The following is a 7,695-nucleotide window of genomic DNA, read 5'->3' on the forward strand; positions in this document are numbered from 1 at the left end:
TTGGGACATTGGTCTGAGGACGTGAGTGCAATCAGCTGTGTACCTCAGTGTGAGATTTGGTTAGGGTAGTGAACCTTACCACCAGGAGCTATAGCCTTTTTCCCCTGATAGGCTTAGCGACGTATTTCATTTTTGGAATATGTTGGGCATTGTTAATGTTTGTTATTTTTGTGTGGTGTCTGTGGACTGAGCAGTTGTCTCGGGGGCACATCCGTGGCTTGGTGGAATCTACCAGCGTGCTGGGGGGTTACTTCCTCGCCAGTGGGCTACAGTGCATAATTACCCACCGCAAATCTGCATGAAGACTAGGGTTGAGTTATTGTAGGTTTTGGGGAAGCTCCATATCTCATCTCTTTTCTGTGGTGCCAGTGTGATTGTTATTTCTCTTGTTGTGGTTTGGGGTGCTCAGAGGGGTTGAGTGAGATTTTTTATTTTTTTTTCTCTCTCTCTCTGACTATGGCGTCTAATGTAGACGAGTTCATTCGCTTTCCATCAGAGGAACTGTTAGACTTATGTACTAAAGAACAGTTGTTGAAGGTTGCTGAACACTACAAGGTTGAAATTAGTGATAAACGTCTAAAAAATTCTATTAGGTTAATATTGAAGGCCAATCTGATGGAGAGTGGTATTCTTGACGTTACCACTGGGGCAGCCTCTGCTGAGGACTCGCCGTCTCCCCGATATGTCACAATTACCGCTCCATCGGTTAGTCCTAGTAATCTTCTTTTTGAACAGCAGAAAGAGCTGCTTCTGTTACAGCTAGAGCACGATCGTGTAAAATATGAGAAGGAATTGGAATTTAAACAGGATATGGAGCGTGCAGATCGGTTGAAATATGAAAAGGAATTGGCTGCTGATCAGTTAAAATATGAAAAGGAATTGGAATTTAAACAGGATATGGAGCGCGCTGATCGGTTGAAAAATGAAAAGGAATTGGAATTTAAACAGGATATCGAGCGTGCTAAAATCAAGCTGCAACAAGAGCGACTAGAGTTGGTTAGGGAAGGAAAGCTCTCAGGAGAGAGTTTGCTCTGGGAAGGTGACGCAGATTTACTTAGGAATCGTTCCTCTTTTGGTCATGCCCCGGACACATTTGACATTGTTGGGAATTTACGGTTGTTGCCTCAGTTTAATGAAAGGGACCCTGAGACATTCTTTTTGTTGTTTGAGCGTGTTGCTGACGCTAGGAGTTGGCCTGATTCTGATCGCACTTTAATGTTGCAGTGTGTGCTGACTGGTAAAGCGCAGGAAGCATATTCAGCTCTTAGTGTAGCCGACAGTGTCAGTTATGATAAGGTTAAAACGGCGGTGTTACAGATTTACGAATTGGTTCCTGAGGCTTACCGCCAACGATTTAGAACTTTAAAAAGGGATGATAAACAAACTCATGTTGAGTTTGTGCGACAATTATCTTCACAGTTTAATCGCTGGTGTTCCGCTTCTGCAGTTATGACTTTCCAAGGGCTGTGTGAGCTGATTATGTTAGAGCAATTTAAGGACACAGTCCCTGATCGTATAGCCACGTACATTAACGAACGGAAAGTTAAAACTGTCGCTGAAGCTGCGGTTTTGGCAGACGAATATGTTTTGACTCGCAAAACTATTTTTGTAGAGCCCCGTATTCGGAGTGAGTGGAGACGTTCGGAGAGATTTGGACCTCGCTCACCGAGATACTCTGGTTCACGGGCAGAGTTCTATTCAACTAGGGTTGAGCCTGACTCCCATGGTAAAACTGACTTTGGTCAAGAGTGTCACTACTGTCTAGGCTCAGGACATTGGAAAAACGAATGTCCGGTTCTTAGGTCTAAGGATAAGTTCAGTACAGGTACTTTTGTTAAATCGAAGCCTACGGCGTTAGCTGTGCCTGTTCCACATCAGTTCACTCCTGACACATTGTCTCAGGCCCAGGGGCAGGTGAAAGTCCATATTGATCCAGACTATTTACCTTTCATTACGGAGGGTTTTGTGTCTGTTAGGAAGTAAGAACCTAGTGCCAGTGAAGATCCTAAGAGACACAGGTGCCTCTGAATCATTTGTGTTGGAATCTCTGTTACCCTTCTCTGCTGAGACTGATTCAGGGAATAGCGTGCTAATTAGGGGAATAGGTTTGAACACTCTGTCAGTTCCATTGCATAGACTAATGTTGGATTGTGGACTGGTGAAAGGTGAGGTTGTTGTGGGGGTGCGTCCTTCATTGCCTATTGAGGGTATTGACGTTATCCTTGGGAATAACTTGGCTGGTGAGCGTGTGTGGCCTGTTGTGTCTCCATCTCTAGTGGTTTCCACTACACCGTCAATTGTAGGGATTCCTGATGAGAGTGCGCAGAGTTTCCCAGAGGTGTTCTCTGCGTGTGCAGTGACGCGTTCTATGATCCATGGCGACCTAGTTACTGCGTCGGTAAATGAGAATACCCCAAAGACGTCTCTCACTGTTTTCCCCGTTATCCCGTTACCTGTACCCCGCTCCGATCTAATCGATGCGCAACGGACTGACCCCACATTAGAGAAGTTGCGTGACCAAATTGTGCCTGTGGAACAGTTGGGAGATGTCGCACATGGATATTTTCTCCTAGAGGATGTCCTGATGAGAAAGTGGATGTCTCATGGTAGTTGTTTTCTGGGGGAGGCGATTAGTCAGGTTGTTGTACCAGTTAAGCTTCGTGAGTTGGTTTTGACCACTTCTCACAATGACGTTGCTGGACATATGGGCGTGAGGAAAACCTACAATCGCATATTAAGACATTTCTTTTGGCCTGGGTTGAAGAGAGATGTTTCTGATTTTATCAAAACTTGTCACACCTGTCAATTAACTGGTAAACCTAATCAAGCTATTAAGCCGGTACCACTGTTTCCTATTCCGGTACTCAGCCAACCTTTTGAGTACCTGATTATTGATTGTGTTGGTCCTCTGCCTCGTTCTAAAAAAGGTAGTAATTATTTGTTGACTGTGATGTGTCAGACCACTAGGTTTCCTGCTGCCTATCCTCTCCGGTCTATCACGACTAAGTCTGTGTTAAAAGCTTTGACTCAGTTTTTCTCACTGTTTGGAATCCCTAAGGTCATTCAGAGTGATCAAGGATCAAATTTCACCTCTAATCTCTTTGGTCAGGTTCTCCAACAGCTCCATATTAAACACAATTTGTCTAGCGCCTATCATGCACAAATTCAAGGAGCACTGGAACGTTTCCATCAAACACTTAAGTCTTTGTTGAGAGCTTATTGTACTGAGATGGATAAGGATTGGGAGGAGGGGTTGCCTTGGTTATTGTTAGCCGCTAGGGAGGTTTCACAGGAGAGCACAGGTTTCAGTCCAAATGACCTTGTGTTTGGACATAGGGTGCGTGGACTTTTATCTGTTCTCCAGGATGATTGGAAGTCTCCCGAGCCTCCTCAGTCCCTGTTATCGTATGTGTGTGATTTCCGGCGACGCTTGTACGCCGCTGGTGAAATGGCGAAAGAAAAGCTATCATCTGCACAGGAAAGGATGAAGGGCATATTTGATCGTCGAACTGAGCCTCGTCACTTTAGTCCAGGTGACCAGGTTCTTGCTCTGCTGCCAATTATTGGTTCTCCTTTTCAAGCCAAGTTTCAAGGTCCATATACAGTGGTGCGCCAGTACACTGAGCAGAATTATCTAGTTGCCACTCCAGAACGGAGGAAAGCACACCAACTGTGTCATGTAAATTTGTTAAAACCCTATTATGCACGTTCAACGGCGACTGAACAGTGGGAGTCTACAGAGGACGGTAAACCTGTTCTTTTGGTTGATACCGTTACATCCTTTGGTTTTTCTCATGCTAGGTCTGTGCATGATGAGGAAGATGTTCCTGGTCCCGACGATTGCATATTGCAAGGTAGATTGAAACATTCTGAGACACTGGATATTTTGGACGACCTTCTTACTCATCTACCTGTTGATGAGCGAAAAGAGATGGTTGGTCTGATTCGGAAATTTCCAGAGTTGTTTTCTGATACACCAAAACGTACAAACTTGATAGAGCATGATATTGACATTGGAGATGCTGACCCCATTCGTCAGCGATTCTATAGAGTTTCTGCGGAGAAACTGCGTTGTCTGGATGCTGAGGTCAGGTACATGCTGGAGAGTAAGATAGCAGAGCCTTCTTTCTCCAGTTGGGCTTCTCCCTGTATCTTGGTCAGTAAACTGGATGGAACAAACAGATTTTGTACAGATTACCGTAAGGTAAATGCTGTCACTAAGCCAGATTCATTTCCTCTTCCTCGGATGGAGGACTACGTAGATCAAGTCGGAGCAGCTAAGTTTGTGAGCAAATTTGACCTGTTAAAGGGCTATTGGCAGGTGCCCCTGACGAGTAGGGCACGTGAAATCTCTGCCTTTATTACACCCTCTGGTCTGTACTCGTATTCGGTTATGAGTTTCGGCCTGCGTAATGCACCTGCCACTTTTCAGCGACTTATGAACAGGGTTGTTGCAGGGCTGGCCGGGTGCGCTGTTTATCTGGACGATGTAGTGATATATGCAGATACCTGGGAGGAACATCTGTCCCGTATTCAAGCCTTGTTTGAGCGTCTGGCTGCAGGTCGCCTCACGATCAATTTGGCTAAATGTGAGTTTGCTCAGGCAACTGTTACATACCTTGGAAAGGTGGTTGGGCAGGGTGAAGTGCGTCCTGTTCGGGCTAAAGTGGTAGCTATTGATGCTTTTCCACCACCAACTACAAAAAAGGAACTTATGCGTTTCTTGGGAATGATTGGTTACTACCGTGGCTTTTGTAGGAACTTTTCTACTGTGGTCGCTCCCTTGACAGAATTGTTGAAAGCTAAGGCTGTTTACGTATGGTCTTCTCATTGTCAACAGGCTTTTGAAGATGCAAAGAGGTTGCTTACCTCAACTCCGGTGCTGGCTGCTCCTCGTGTGGATTTGTCATTTACCTTGCAGGTGGATGCTAGTCATGTGGGGGCAGGTGCAGTTTTGCTGCAAGCAGATGTGTCTGGGGTTGAGAGGCCTGTTAGTTTCTTTTCCAAAAAATGTAACCGTTATCAGTTGAACTACTCGGTCATTGAAAAAGAAGCGCTAGCACTCATTTGGGCGCTACAACACTTTGAAGTGTATGTTGGGTCGGGAGTAGTACCTATTGTGGTCTACACCGACCATAACCCTCTCACCTTTTTCAGGTCCATGATGTGTCCCAATCAGAGGATAATGAGATGGTGTTTATTTTTACAATCCTTCCATCTCGATGTGAGGCATATCCGGGGAACTGATAACGTGATTGCTGATGCGCTCTCTCGTGCGCCCTGTTCCTGAATATGTACGTGACTGACCGTTGTTTGGTGTTGTCATGTTCTGTTGTTCCTGTCTGTTCCCTCCTGGTCTCGTTTTCTTCTTTCCTCTTAAAAGTTGCTTCCTGTGTAAAGGTTGCTGAGGTCTGGGGAGGAGATTGGTTGGGGCAAGTGGAACTGTGAACACGTAACCCCTTGTCAATTTGGGAGGCAGAGGCTGGTACGTTGTTCCGGGGTCCTTGTTGGTCCCCGGTTTTATGGGGGGGGGGGGGGTGTGACGACCCTCCCACTCTGTCTGCTGTATTTTCTCTCTTTGCTCTTGTTCCTTATTAGGATGCCAGTGGGCGGAGTTGGAAGGGTCGTCAGCTAGATGGGAAACACCTGGGCTCGGGTGTGACCCAGGATAAAGACACCTCTTCCACAGTCATTAAGAGACTCTCTCCACGCAAACACTTGGTTGATTTTGGTTGTGTAGTTTTGTGGTTTTTTTTGGTTATTTGCTTTGGCACCTTTCAACACCATGCATTATTACATTCAGGTATGCAAAACACTCACTTACACTACTGATTACACACACCATTGTTAATTATTTAGTTACTTTATTTAATAAATATATATTTTGATACTCCTTGTCTCCCTTTTGTTGCGAACTCTGAGCCGGTTCGTAACAAAATGGATAATCAAAGTAACCGTTTACCCTTTGGCTACCTTTTATTGAAAAAAAACACAACATATTTCATTTGATATTCTCTATGAAAAATGCACCTCACTGTCTTTCCGTGTGTGTGTGTGTAGACCCTACAGAAAGTGAGTTATGACCCTTCAAAGTCAACATAATAGCCTGAGTCACAGGAAGATAATGACCAATTGGCTCAAATCACACAGGCACCCAGGCAGTATGTCCTTCGCTCTGCCCTTGAGGCAGAGCTGCCCTCAGAACAAGATTGAATAAGGAAAACTGAGCATTTGATATACGCCGATCACGAACAGTAAGACATTGGGCATTGGATGTTCCTTCCTGTCCCTCACTCTCTCTGAAGGTGTTATAAAGCACATTAGCAGTAAGCCTGACACCTGACTAGATTTCTTGTTCTGAGTAATTGAAGCTGATGGAAGTAAGCCACTGGACCTAGCTCGCTGTAAGGTGACTTACCTTCTCATTTTGGGGAATATGAGAGGTCCACGTGCATGGTGCCTCCAAGAAACTACTGCTATACTTTTAAGACTTGGCTCAGTCTCAACCCTGGCCTGCCTAGGGAGAGTTTGCGTCCCTCAGGCATTCCATACAGGTTTTGAGGGCCAGAATGTAAAGTGAAATATTATGTTTCCTCGCTGTGGTGGAAAAATGGGGAACGCAAATCAAGAGCCAGGGCGTCACTACTTTTCACGATGATGGATTGGCTTCAGTACTGAAGGCTTGATAACATGAAAAATGATCAAACTTGGTAATATGCAAATAATTGAAATGGGGCAAATAGCACACATTGATTTGATAATCATGTTTGAACTCAGTTGTATCAGCAAATGTTCAGTCAATACAACTAAATGGAAGAACCCTTACTCAGCCTTACTATGCAACGTCAAACAGAAACAGTGGCTTCAGAAAGTATTCATACCCCTTGACTTATCTCAACAAAATTATGTTACAGCCTGAATTCAAAATGGATTAAAAAATATATATATATAATTCTCAGACATCTACACATTAAAAATATGTTCTGTGTTCTAGAAAGACCTAGAAAAGCTGCAGCTGGCTCGAAACAAAGCAGAACGCCTTGCCCTTAACTGCACACACAGAACTAACATCAACAACATGCATGATAGTCTTTCATCAAATCAAATCTAATTTTATAGGTCGCATACACATATTTAGCAGATGTTATTGTGGGTGTAGCGAAATGCTTGTGTTCCTAGCTCCAACAGTGCAGTAATATCTAACAATACACACAAATCTAAAAAGTAAAAGAAGGGAATTAAGAAATATTGAAATATTAGGATGAGCAATGTTGTAGTCCGGAGTGTTAAATCACATTGTATTTGTTACATGCGCCGAATACAACAGGTGAAGACCTTACAGTGAAATGTTTACTTACAAGCCCTTAACCAACAATGCAGGTCAAGAAATAGATTTAAGAAAATATTTTCTAAATAAAATAAAAGTAACACAATAAAATTACATAACAATAACGAGGCTATATACAGGGGTACCGGTACAGAGTCAATGTGCGGGGGTACAGGTTAGTCGAGGGAATTTATACATGAAGGTAGAGGTAAAGGGACTATGCATAGATAATAAACAGAGAGCAGCAGCAGTGTAAAAACAAAGGGCATGGGGGGGGGGGTCAACGCAAATAGTCTGGGTGGCCATTTGATTAATTGTTCAGCAGTCTTATGGCTTGGGGGTAGAAGCTGTTAGGGAGCCTTTCGGAC

The sequence above is a fragment of the Salmo trutta genome, chromosome 31 (assembly GCF_901001165.1).
Source record: "Salmo trutta chromosome 31, fSalTru1.1, whole genome shotgun sequence".
NCBI lineage: Eukaryota > Metazoa > Chordata > Actinopteri > Salmoniformes > Salmonidae > Salmo > Salmo trutta.